Source organism: Nuphar pumila, chromosome 3 (genome assembly GCF_984573655.1).
Source record: "Nuphar pumila chromosome 3, dmNupPumi1.hap1.1, whole genome shotgun sequence".
Classification (NCBI taxonomy): Eukaryota; Viridiplantae; Streptophyta; class Magnoliopsida; order Nymphaeales; family Nymphaeaceae; genus Nuphar; species Nuphar pumila.
The window spans coordinates 132,087,464-132,098,803 of NC_143251.1; positions in this window are offsets into that span (position 1 = coordinate 132,087,464).

Genomic DNA, 11,340 nt, shown 5'->3' on the forward strand with positions numbered 1-11,340 from the left:
ATTGCGCATGACATCGGAGATGCTGAGGATCTGTTGTTGCGAAAGGGAGACATCTAGAAGTCGGGTGGCATCAACCACGCTGATACCCATGGTGGAGGAGAGAGGACTTAGCGGGAGCGGCGGAGCAACATCGGCAGAGGAAGTTGAGCTGGAGAATCATACTCAGGCTCGAGGAATGGTTCCTAGATGACATGAGAACCAGATGTGGGGGAAAGGAATCTTGGAAGTGCAAGACATGGTGAAGGCTGGACGGGTAATAGTGAAACCATGCAGATGGGAGATGAGCCGCAGAGAGCTTTGATAGCCATCAAAATGATCGAATAGCTATCATGGCTCATACAAGGGAAAAGAAGCATGGGTGATTCCCCATGACGCAAAAACTTAGTACCCCATGAAAACGAAAGGGCAGTCGGAAGGTCAGACTTAGGAGGAGAATCTGGCAAAAATGATGACCCACCTTCTGGGATAGAGGGCAAAAAGCTGACAGGGGCTTTGAAAGGTGCGCAAAGAGCTGACTTAGGAATCTAGGAAACCGCAACATGGCATGGGGAGCCAACTACCTTGGGCAAGCACCCCTCAAAAGAACTCGGCGGCAAAAAGTGGTGAGAATCGAGGTGCCACCTAGATGCAAATGATGATCCATCTTCCTGGAAAGAAGGCAAAAAGTTGATGGGGGCCTTTAAAGGTGAGCGGATGCCTGATGCAGGGACCTGAGAAACCGTAGCAAAGCATGATGATCCAACTGCATCTGGCGAGCACTCCTTAAAAGACTTCGGCGGCAAAAAAGTGGCAAGGAATGAAGAGCCACCAATTTCAGCAAAAGGAGGGGGGATGCTGAGGTAAGGAGCACTCGATAGATCTGCCATCCACCCCATGGGCAGCCAACACGCCTCTGGAAAGGACGATGGGGGAAGAAGGCGAATGAGGAGGCGAGCTTCTGGAGGAGCCAAGCAAACCCTATGCAGAGGTAGTCGAAGGGGATTGAAATGCCCCCAGGACCGCAATCATAGATGGATGAGATTCCAAGGGAAGGTATTCCAAGGGATTGGGTAGACACAAATCTGGAATGGGGATCCGGCTTAGAAACGCAGATGGGGCAGCCAGTCGCGTGGGAGCCACCGACTGAAGGGCGGTCTATCGAAAGAGGCAAGAAAGATTTCCCCGAGAAAGACATGGGCACAACAAGCGTCAAAGAGGTCGACACCCAATATGCACCGATCTTGATAGCCATGAATGAGGACAACGGATCTTGCAACTTGCCAACCTGCACCCAAGGCGAGAAAGAAGCCCTGCGCTTAGGAGGCTTTGGACACTGAGACATCCGACTGGTGGAGGGCGACGACCGTTGCACCAAGGAACTAGAGGGGGATAGCAGAGGAGCGCGATGGCGCTTACAGATAGGGTGATGCCTAGAAAAGATAGAGGTGGCACAACGGTGACAGGCCATGCGCTTCCGAAAATTCAGGGAAAGACACACAAAACACCACCAGCCACCAGGCTTAGCACGAGGAAGTTCGGCACGCAAGAAACTTCCGGAGAAAGAACGTTGCCAGGATGACCTAACATTTTGCCACCCCTGGGAGTTGTGTGTGCATGGGAGAATACGGAAGAAAAAATGAGCGCGCAACAGAGTACCCACAAAGCAAGCCTTTAGGGGTTCCAACCTGACAGCACAGATGAAATGTTGGATGTTCCGATGGAGGAGCGAGTCGTAGGCCAGACACGAAGCGAGAATCTCCGAGAGGGAAAAAAACATCTTGAAGGATAGACGGAAAGGAAGGGCAACGACAATGCCCTGCCGACGCAGAGAGAAAGTAAATCCCCACTCGTTTAAGGCATCCTGGATGGAGAGAAGGGCATGCTGATTAATGTTCAGAGAGTTGGTTGGGCAGAGACCCCAGAAAAAGCAGGAAGAAGGAGACACGCCGAAAGAAGAGAGACGAGAGAGAGAGAGAGAGAGGCAAACATGCGTCGGGGCAGCGTTCAACGACTGGGTCTCAACGAGGGTGGGGAACGAGAGGGAGAGGAGACGGGGAGATGGGGTGCGGGTTAGGGCACACAAATCCGAGGTTGCAGAGAGAGAGAGAGAGAGAGAGAGAGAGAGAGAGAGAGAGAGAGAGAGAGAGGCAAACATGCGTCGGGGCAGCGTTCAACGACTGGGTCTCAACGAGGGTGGGGAACGAGAGGGAGAGGAGACGGGGAGATGGGGTGCGGGTTAGGGCACACAAATCCGAGGTTGCAGAGAGAGAGAGAGAGAGAGAGAGAGAGAGGCAAACATGCGTCGGGGCAGCGTTCAACGACTGGGTCTCAACGAGGGTGGGGAACGAGAGGGAGAGGAGACGGGGAGATGGGGTGTGGGTTAGGGCACACAAATCCGAGGTTGCAGAGAGAGAGAGAGAGAGAGAGAGAGAGAGTCGTGGCCCTTTTTGAGTTGGGTCCGTCAGGCATGCCACCCTGACTCAGGTCAGAGTGAGCACTACCCACATACCTCCCACCCTCCCCACAACATGGCTCGGCCCCTGACTCTGGGCATGGCAGGCTGAGCTAGCACAACCCAGGTCTTCGTCGGGTACGATTTCTTCCGGTTATAAATAAAAAAGGCCTTAATTCGATCTTAAAAATACCGGCCCTATAAGTGGAAGTTGGATCAAGTAATAAAAAAACTGAAAATGAGGGTTTTACATGTAAAAGTGAAAATAGATATATTCAATTTTGATTTGAATATAGATCCCTTACAAAGATTGCTCTGGTTTCCAATCCTAATCCAGAGAAGTCTTCATCATACAAGTCTGGCCCCACACCACGAAGGACGGTGTTAGTCTAGGTCTATTAATGGGTCAGGGTTGTGTCGGTTACCCAACCCAACCCAAACACAATCAACTGGGTGTGGGCATGAAAATGCTGACCCCAATTTTATGCGTGTCAGCTAGAAACCCGACCCGGATAATATGTTGGTAGGGTTTGAGCTTTGATTTTTGCTGGATATCCGAACCAACCCTGCTGATCCAAGTACCTTGTACATATCTTTAAGCAAATTTAATACTCTTTAGATTAAAATTGGGTCCTCAATTCCATTTATCTCAAAGAGTATTTAATCCAAAGAATATTTATGCTACCAAAATCGCGTCCCTATGGCATAGCTCTTCGGGTATCCAACCCATTAGGGTGCACAAATAACTTGCAGTTTGGTTCGGGTTTGGGTCTGCAATCACATAAAAAACTATAGGGTTTGCAGCTACAATATGATTTTCAAGCCATAACATCCAATCACATTGCACCTGATCCATGCTTAGTGGGGTTGGGGAGTCATTTTCTTCTAATAACCTTAACTATTTCCAATTTTGAAACAGTGTTATCTACGAGTTATTAGGTTATCTCAGCAGAGCACACTTAAATCTGAAGCTCCATCCCTTTAAGAATGAAAGATTGAGTGTTTTCCATAGTGCATTTGAGAAACAAGGCCCAGGATGGTTTGCTGCCAGGCGGAAAGGTTGAACAATATATTTTTCAGAAAAATTCAATTAAGGGCCAATTTTTGCCTTTAATTACAAAAATGGGCTATACTTTAATGAATATCTAGCAACAGGCCATAGGTTTCCTAGAAACTGGTTTTCTGATCCATATTCGACTAATTCGGATCCCGATAGTGAAAAGCTTATACCAAAACCAGTTTTGAACATGTAGAAGGATTAAGATATCCATCAAATCAGGATATTCATTGGATTTGGTAGCGAAATTTCAAAACCCTATCCACATCCGATTATAATTGGATATGGTTCTAGCTTACTAAATCTGACTAAACTAAATTAGGTTCCGTTTATAGAATAAAATCCTGATCGATTGACATTCCTAAATAAGGACCTTAGGCCAACATCCACCATCTTGCAAAAATATGATTCTTTTTGGTTTTCTATATTATCCTTTGAAATTGAAAAATACTCATTCATCCTCATAAAAAAAAGAAAAAGTAAATATTTAAAACATTTGATTGTGAAGGTTACTATTGTAATTTGTTGTATGATTTAACTTGAGTTATTACACAAAAATAAAGGTAAGCCTTTACTTGGCAATTCTCAGAAAAACAAGGGCAATATCAGGAAATTCAGAAATGTGAGGCGTCAGTTTTTTAAATTAAGGGCAAAAGGCTGGCTCTTAAATGGAATTTCTCCATATTTTACCAGGAACATTCAATTATTTCCTCATAACCCACTATCCGCACGGGGCAATATTAGGAACGGCAGTGGACTGGGTGGGGGTGGGGGACAAGGTCTCCACCCCCGCTCCCTCTCAAAATCCTGCCCTCGATCCGGTCTTGATTTTAACCTTCATCCCCGCCTCCATCCCCGGTCCAAGTGGGAACATCTGCGATCTTTATTGTGAAATTTGAAACTTGTACACAATAACTGTTTGTTGGATTGTCTTAACCGTTCTTATGCTGTTTTACATCACAAAATGTTATGCAGAGAGAGAGAGAGAGAGAGAGAGAGAGAGAGAGAGAGAGAGTTACAATTTACTGATATAAATTGTGTTGTATGCATCTTCTGTGTCCTAAACTTGAAAAACTCATGAGATTAACAATGAAAGACTGTTGGTTATGCCTTGAGGTGGATTGCTTGCTGTATTTCAGTTCAAAGGTTTTTCTGTTAGTGTAAATTATTTGTATTCATTTTGTCCTTTCACAGATTTTGTATTGTTAATCTGCAACTAAGTAGCCAATCAACCTTGCATTGCTGACATGCGTTCTCTAAATTGACAGGACATTCAAAAGTACTTTGTAAATTATATGATCAATGATAGCTTCGGTATAATTTCCAATGCTCACACAGTCTTTACTGACAAGGTACCTGAGAAGGCACTGAGTGAAGCTTGCATAGAGCTTGCCAAGTTGTTCTCAGTCGCAGGAAGTGGAATTGGAAAAGTTCATCACTCATCACTTGCCTTCCTCCGAAATCAATACAGCACTCGACCTGGTGTTGAAGGGTGAAGGCCTACGATGTATCATTAGCATGGAAGAGTAGAGAAGATCATAATGTATTGAAAAACAAGCCGAGGCTCAATGCTTCATATACTCCACTTGAATTATGTATTTGTCTAGTTAAAGACTTTCCAATGTTCCTTCTGTTTTACTTTTTGCTACTGTTATAGTTCTGTGGTATTTATTACAAGGAACAAATAGTGGCTAGCAAACTCTTGTCATCATCAACTAATCAGACTTGCACTAGATAAAAGGCCAATGTCAGGCCAACAATAGTATTTTAGAATGGACAAATAATTTATTTTCTTCTAAATGTTTGTACATAATGTATATTTTTCCTTTTTGGTGCTTGTTGGATGTGAATGGTTTTTATCTTTATGTTCTATTTGTTGGACGCAATTAAGATGAATAATGAGTTACTAAATTCCTTTATTGAAAGAACGGTGTTCATCATTGTCTGTTTGTATTTGATCATATTTACTTGTTGTAAAGATGTTTCTATATGCTTGTATCAATTTTTTTACTTTTTCTCACCAAAAAGGACAAAGTTTTTCCCTTGGCGGCAGATTTCCTGACAAACTTCCCAGGTTCAGGATATTTTGTTTCAAAGATTTACAATCAAAATTGTTTAATGAGATCCATGAGGCATCACATCAGCTTCTATAGTTTCTGCTAGAATAATTTGCAATGATGAGTTTGGTTCTCGAGTAGTCAAATTCTTGGCTAATGTTTCTTTTCTTATGTTACTTTTATGCTGGTGGGTTCCGACTTTGCTGATGCTTGTTGATGCCTTCTTAATGTTCGGTCTTTGCTTCTATAGCTTCTATAGTTTCTAGAGTTGCTAACGTGCCCTTGCTGATGCCTCCTCAATGTAAGGCACCATAGCATTGACGCAAATTGTTTTGATCAAATCTGACCCTGTAGATGGATTCAGCATGGTCAATTACATAGGAATTGGCTAGTGGATAGCATTGTTTTGACAAAAAATCATGATATTTTAAATCAAGGAAATTAGGCATTTTATTAATAACCTGTTAATTTTTTATTCGACCTAAAATCGTGCACGCAGGTTGGATGGAAGCAGAATCAGCAGATTTCCGCATCCTTTTCATTATCTTGTTAAAAACTTGCTGTCACTCACAGCAGCCCTCTCTCTCTCTCTATCTTGTATACAAACATGAGAATTATTACTTTTGCTTAGTAACCAATGCTGAAGTTGATTCCACCTAGTTATTGGCATGAAAGGTCTTGCTGCAATTGCATAAATATGTTGTATTTTCCTATATGTCATTTCATTGAAAAAGTGAAAATATCAGAATAAATAATAAATGAAAATTAAATTTAAATACTATCAGAAACTTTTGATATTGTCTTAAGAGAAACTGCTTGTATTATATTTTCGGAAGTAGAACTCTCACCAATTCAACTGCAGGATCAATATTTGCATCCGTGATATAAATCAAAGAAGACATTTTTTTGTGTAATTGCACTTGTTTTGTTCTGTGTGCATTCCTTGTCCACATCGCAGGAGGAGCAAACACACACTCACACACATATATGCGCAATATGATCCGCAAATTTATTTATTTTTTGGTGAAACACACCTAAGAACCTAAAGTGCTATATATTTTCTAGAAAGTAAGTTATGAAGGGCCCTAACAAATGCGTTCCTCTCTCTCTCTCTCTCTCACACACACACACACACACACACACACGAGACTCTCTGTGTGTGTGTTCACTCGAGTACACTACTTGATACACTAACATCTTTTAGCAACAACCATCAATGGTTTGGCAGAAACCGAGGGGAAGGCACTGGCCATCACCGGCCTTTCAACCCTACTGCGTTTGGACGAATCTTGCAATGTAGTGCCCTAAACCTGACTCGTTCAACTCCATGTAAAAACATTATTGTCAGTTGTGCTACAACAAGCTGCCTTAAAAGTGCATTAGTCATGATCATCGTTACCGGAAGCTTCTTGCTACATGGGGAAGGTCGCTTTGAAAGAGGAAAACTCTTCGCTTCCGAGAAAAAATGAAATACTTTGAAAAACTCGCTTCCAGAAACTCGATTTCCTTTAGTTGGAAGCTCCCTTCCTCAATCAATTCCCTTTTGTTTCTTCTTGTCACTTTTCATTTACTTCTCTCTAGCTAGCTTTTTGAGTTTTTCATGTTAAAAAATAATAATTTATTTATAACAAACTTAGGTATTGGTTTATATGATTTTATATTTATATTCATGTCATTTTTTTTAACTCCGCCTGTGTATAATTGTTTAGTTATCCACTGCCGGTCCCAAGCCCGAATAAAGGAGGAGGGTTGCGGTAGGCCTGTGACAGCCAGCATAAAAACTTAGTCATACCCTATGAATATGAACCAATATGAGAATTTCGTTGGGGTGTTCCCTACTGAGCAACGCACTGTACTCTATAGGCCCGAAGGCAGTGATAAATGGGCAAGGGTTGCTAGGTCGTCGCCCGGAAGCGACGCGTCACACCGGCGCCCGGGTGTGGTGTCAAATAGGCAAGGGTTCCCTCACTTTGTTGGACGGGTGGGGGTAAAGAAGTTAGTCCAAGACCATAAAATTAGGTTAACCACTTGGAACATAGGATCTTTAACTGGTAAGTTGGTAGAGTTAGTAGATGTTATGTGTAGGAGAAAGATTGATATTTTATGTTTACGAGAGACCAAATAGGTAGGTGAGAAAGCAAAAGTGATAGAACCTTGGGGATATAAGATTTGGTATACAGGAATAAATAGGAATAGGAATGGAGTAGGGATTGTTATGAGTCGTGAGTTTATAGATAATGTAGTTGAGGTCCGTAGGAAGGGTGATAGGATTTTACTTATTAAATTAGCATTAGGTTCAGAGATTATTAATATTATTATTGTTTATGCACCTCAAGTAGGTTTAGATGATTCCATTAAGCGTCAATTTTGGGAAGATTTAGATGGAGTAGTACAAGGGATATCTTATGGAGAACGGCTTTTCATCGACGGTGACCTTAATGGGCATGTGGGCATTAGTAAGGATGGATTTGAGAGTACCCATGGAGGCTATGGTATAGGAGAAAGAAACGAAAGTGGAGAAAGGATTTTAGATTTTGGTTTGTCCTATGATATGATCTTAGCAAACACTTGGTTTAGGAAGAGAGAGTCTCACCTAGTAACATTTAAAAGTGGGGTTAATACGAGTCAGATAGATTTTTTCCTACTTAAAAAGAGAGATAGGGGTTGTTGCATCGATTGTAAGGTTATACCGGGAGGAAGTGTAGCTACACAACATAGAGTCTTAATTTTAGATCTTAGAATTAGACAATGCCACAAAAGGGATAGACATAGGATAGATCCTAGAATTAAGTGGTGGGCACTGAAAGGAGCTAAACAAGAAATGTTTGTAGAGAAGGTAGTTAAGGAAGCTGATTGGTGTCTCGAGGAAGATTCAGAATCAATGTGGAATAAGATAGCGGGTGGCATGAGAAGGGTGGCTAAAGAGATACATCGTGGTGGAATGAGGATGTCAAATTAGCTATTAAGGTTAAAAGAGAGTGTTATAGAAATCTAAGTAAGAGTCGTGATAATAAGAATTTGAAGAAGTATATGATAGCAAAGAAGGAAGCTAAAAAAGTAGTTCGGAACACGAGGCATAAGGTATATAAGGAGGTTTATGACAAGTTGGATACCAAAGAGGGCGAGAAGGATATTTATAGGCTTGCAAAGATGAGAGATAGGAAATCGAGGGATCTGGGTATGGTTAAATGTATCAAAGATGAAACGCAAAGGGTTTTAGTCAAAGATGAGGACATTAAGGAGAGATGAAAAGATTATTTTGATAAGCTATTTAATGAAAGTCATGCTCAAGATCTTGGAGACTTGTCTATTCCTTTTCATGAGATGAATCGTGACTTCATGCGCAAGACTCAAAAGAAAGAAATTGCAGAGGCTTTGAAGAAAATGAAATCAAGAAGGGCAGTTGGCCCAGATGGTATACCTATCGAGGCTTGAAAATGCTTGGGAGAGAAAGGTTTAGAATGGTTGACAAATCTTTTTAACAAGATTTGGCGGACAAATAAGATGCCTAATGAGTAGAGAAAGAGTACTTTGGTGCCTCTATATAAGAATAAGGGTGATATACAAGATTGCACAAACTATCGTGGTATAAAACTCATGAGTCATACTATGAAACTTTGGGAGAGGGTGATTGAGTCTAGGTTGAGGAAGATTGTCATGATATCGGAGAATCAATTTGGTTTTATGCCTGGAAGATCAACTATGGAAGCTATACATCTTCTTAGACAACTTATTGAGAGAAATAGAGAGAGGAACAAAGATTTGCATATGGTTTTTATTGATTTGGAGAAGGCATACGATAGAGTACCTAGGGACGTTCTCTGGTGGACAATGATGAAGAAAGGTGTTTCTCTCAAGTACATTAGTATAATTAAGGATATGTATGAAGGAGTAGTAACCAATGTTCGCACTTGTGGAGGGGTGACAACCAATTTTTCTATAACGGTTGAGTTACATCAAGGATCTGCTTTAAGCCCTTTCCTATTTGCTATAGTGATGGATGAGCTTACGAGATCAATTCAAGAAAATGTGTCGTGGTGTATGTTGTTTGCTGATGATATTGTTTTGATTGATGAGTCTAGAGCTGGGGTTAATGCTAAGTTAGAATTATGGAGACAGACATTGGAAGCAAGAGGTTTTAAGTTTAGTAAGAGTAAGACAGAATGGAGAAATTGATGGAGATGTAAATCATAGGATAAAGGTTGGGTGGATGAAATGGAAAAGTGCAAATGGAGTATTGTGCGATCATAGAATGCTATTGCGGTTGAAGGGAAAGTTTTATAGGACGACTATTAGGCCCGCTTTACTATATGGTACGGAATGTTGGGCTGCCAAGAGACATCATATTCAAAAAATGAGTGTAGCTGAGATGTGTATGCTGAGATGGATGTGTGGAAATACAATAAAAGATAAGATTCGGAACAAGGAGATACGTAAGAAGGTAGGCGCTGCACCCATTGAAAATAAGATGAGAGAGAATCGTTTACGGTGGCTTGAACATATTCGGCGAAGGCCTAATGATGCTCCAGTTAGAAGGATGAAGAAATGGGAAAATATATTAGTTAAAAGAGGTCGGGGTAGGCCTAGGAAGACATGGATGAAGGTGATAGGAAAGGATATGAATGCTTTGAACCTCACCGAGGACATGACATTGGATAGAAATGATTGGAGGAGAAGGATTCATGTGGAAGACCCAGAATGATTTTCTTTTTTGGTTCATATCGCCAACCCCAATTGTTTTGGGATGAAAGCGTAGTTGTTGTTGTTGTATTCATGTCATTTTTTTTTTAATTTGCTTTTCCCATGCTTTAATAGTGCTTTTTATATGTTTTCTTTTCATTTTTCATGTGCTTACATAATCAGTTGTGCAACCGTATCACTTTCTGCTCCATACATATAAATATGAGTAATGGGTCCTAAACTGCCTTCTCAATAGGTTTTTTTGGGCTTTTTCATTTTATTTTTAAATTCTCACCGTACAGATGTGATATTTTATAGAGATCAGCTCTTGAAGATTCCAACACATGGGTGGGTTTTTATAAAGTTCAAAAAATCAACGGTACAAAGTCTTTGTGAAATTTTGAAGCTCTGAACATCATTTTTTTCATAGAAAACACATGATCATGAGTGGATCTTTAGTAAATCAACCATGTCCAACACATTTATAGGGCCGAAACCTCATAAAAAGCACCAGAGGAGTGGAAAAACCCATTTAGCAGGCAGTTTAGCATCAAATGGGTTTAGCATGAACCCATAATATATATATATATATATATATATATATATATATATATATATATATATATATATATATATGGTATGAACCACTATTATTAAAAACTCTAAAAAGTAAAAATAATAAAATATTGACTGTCCATGTGATAAGTGTGTCACATGGTGGATCACTATAGGCACATGGTGTGTCCCCATGACATAGTCAAAAAGTTGACAAAAATAACAAACAAAAAACAAAAGACAAAGGCGTGTCACTCCACGGAACTTGCATGTGTTGGCCATGTTTTTACCGAATCTACGTGTTCAGATCCTAATTTAATCTTAGACCATCGGATCCATTCAGATTAGGATCAGGTGAGATCCAGCCTGTATCTGATCCTTTTGCAGCCCTAATGGAATACCAGTGAGATTTTATGTGAAGCAGGTAAGCGAACAGATTGGATACAATGTCTGATTCGGATCCGGCATATTTTTTTCAGATTCAGATCCTTCAAGTAAGATCCGAATGTGCATCAGGATCGGACTCAGATTCACTTAATCGGATCTTTTTTGGATTTGGG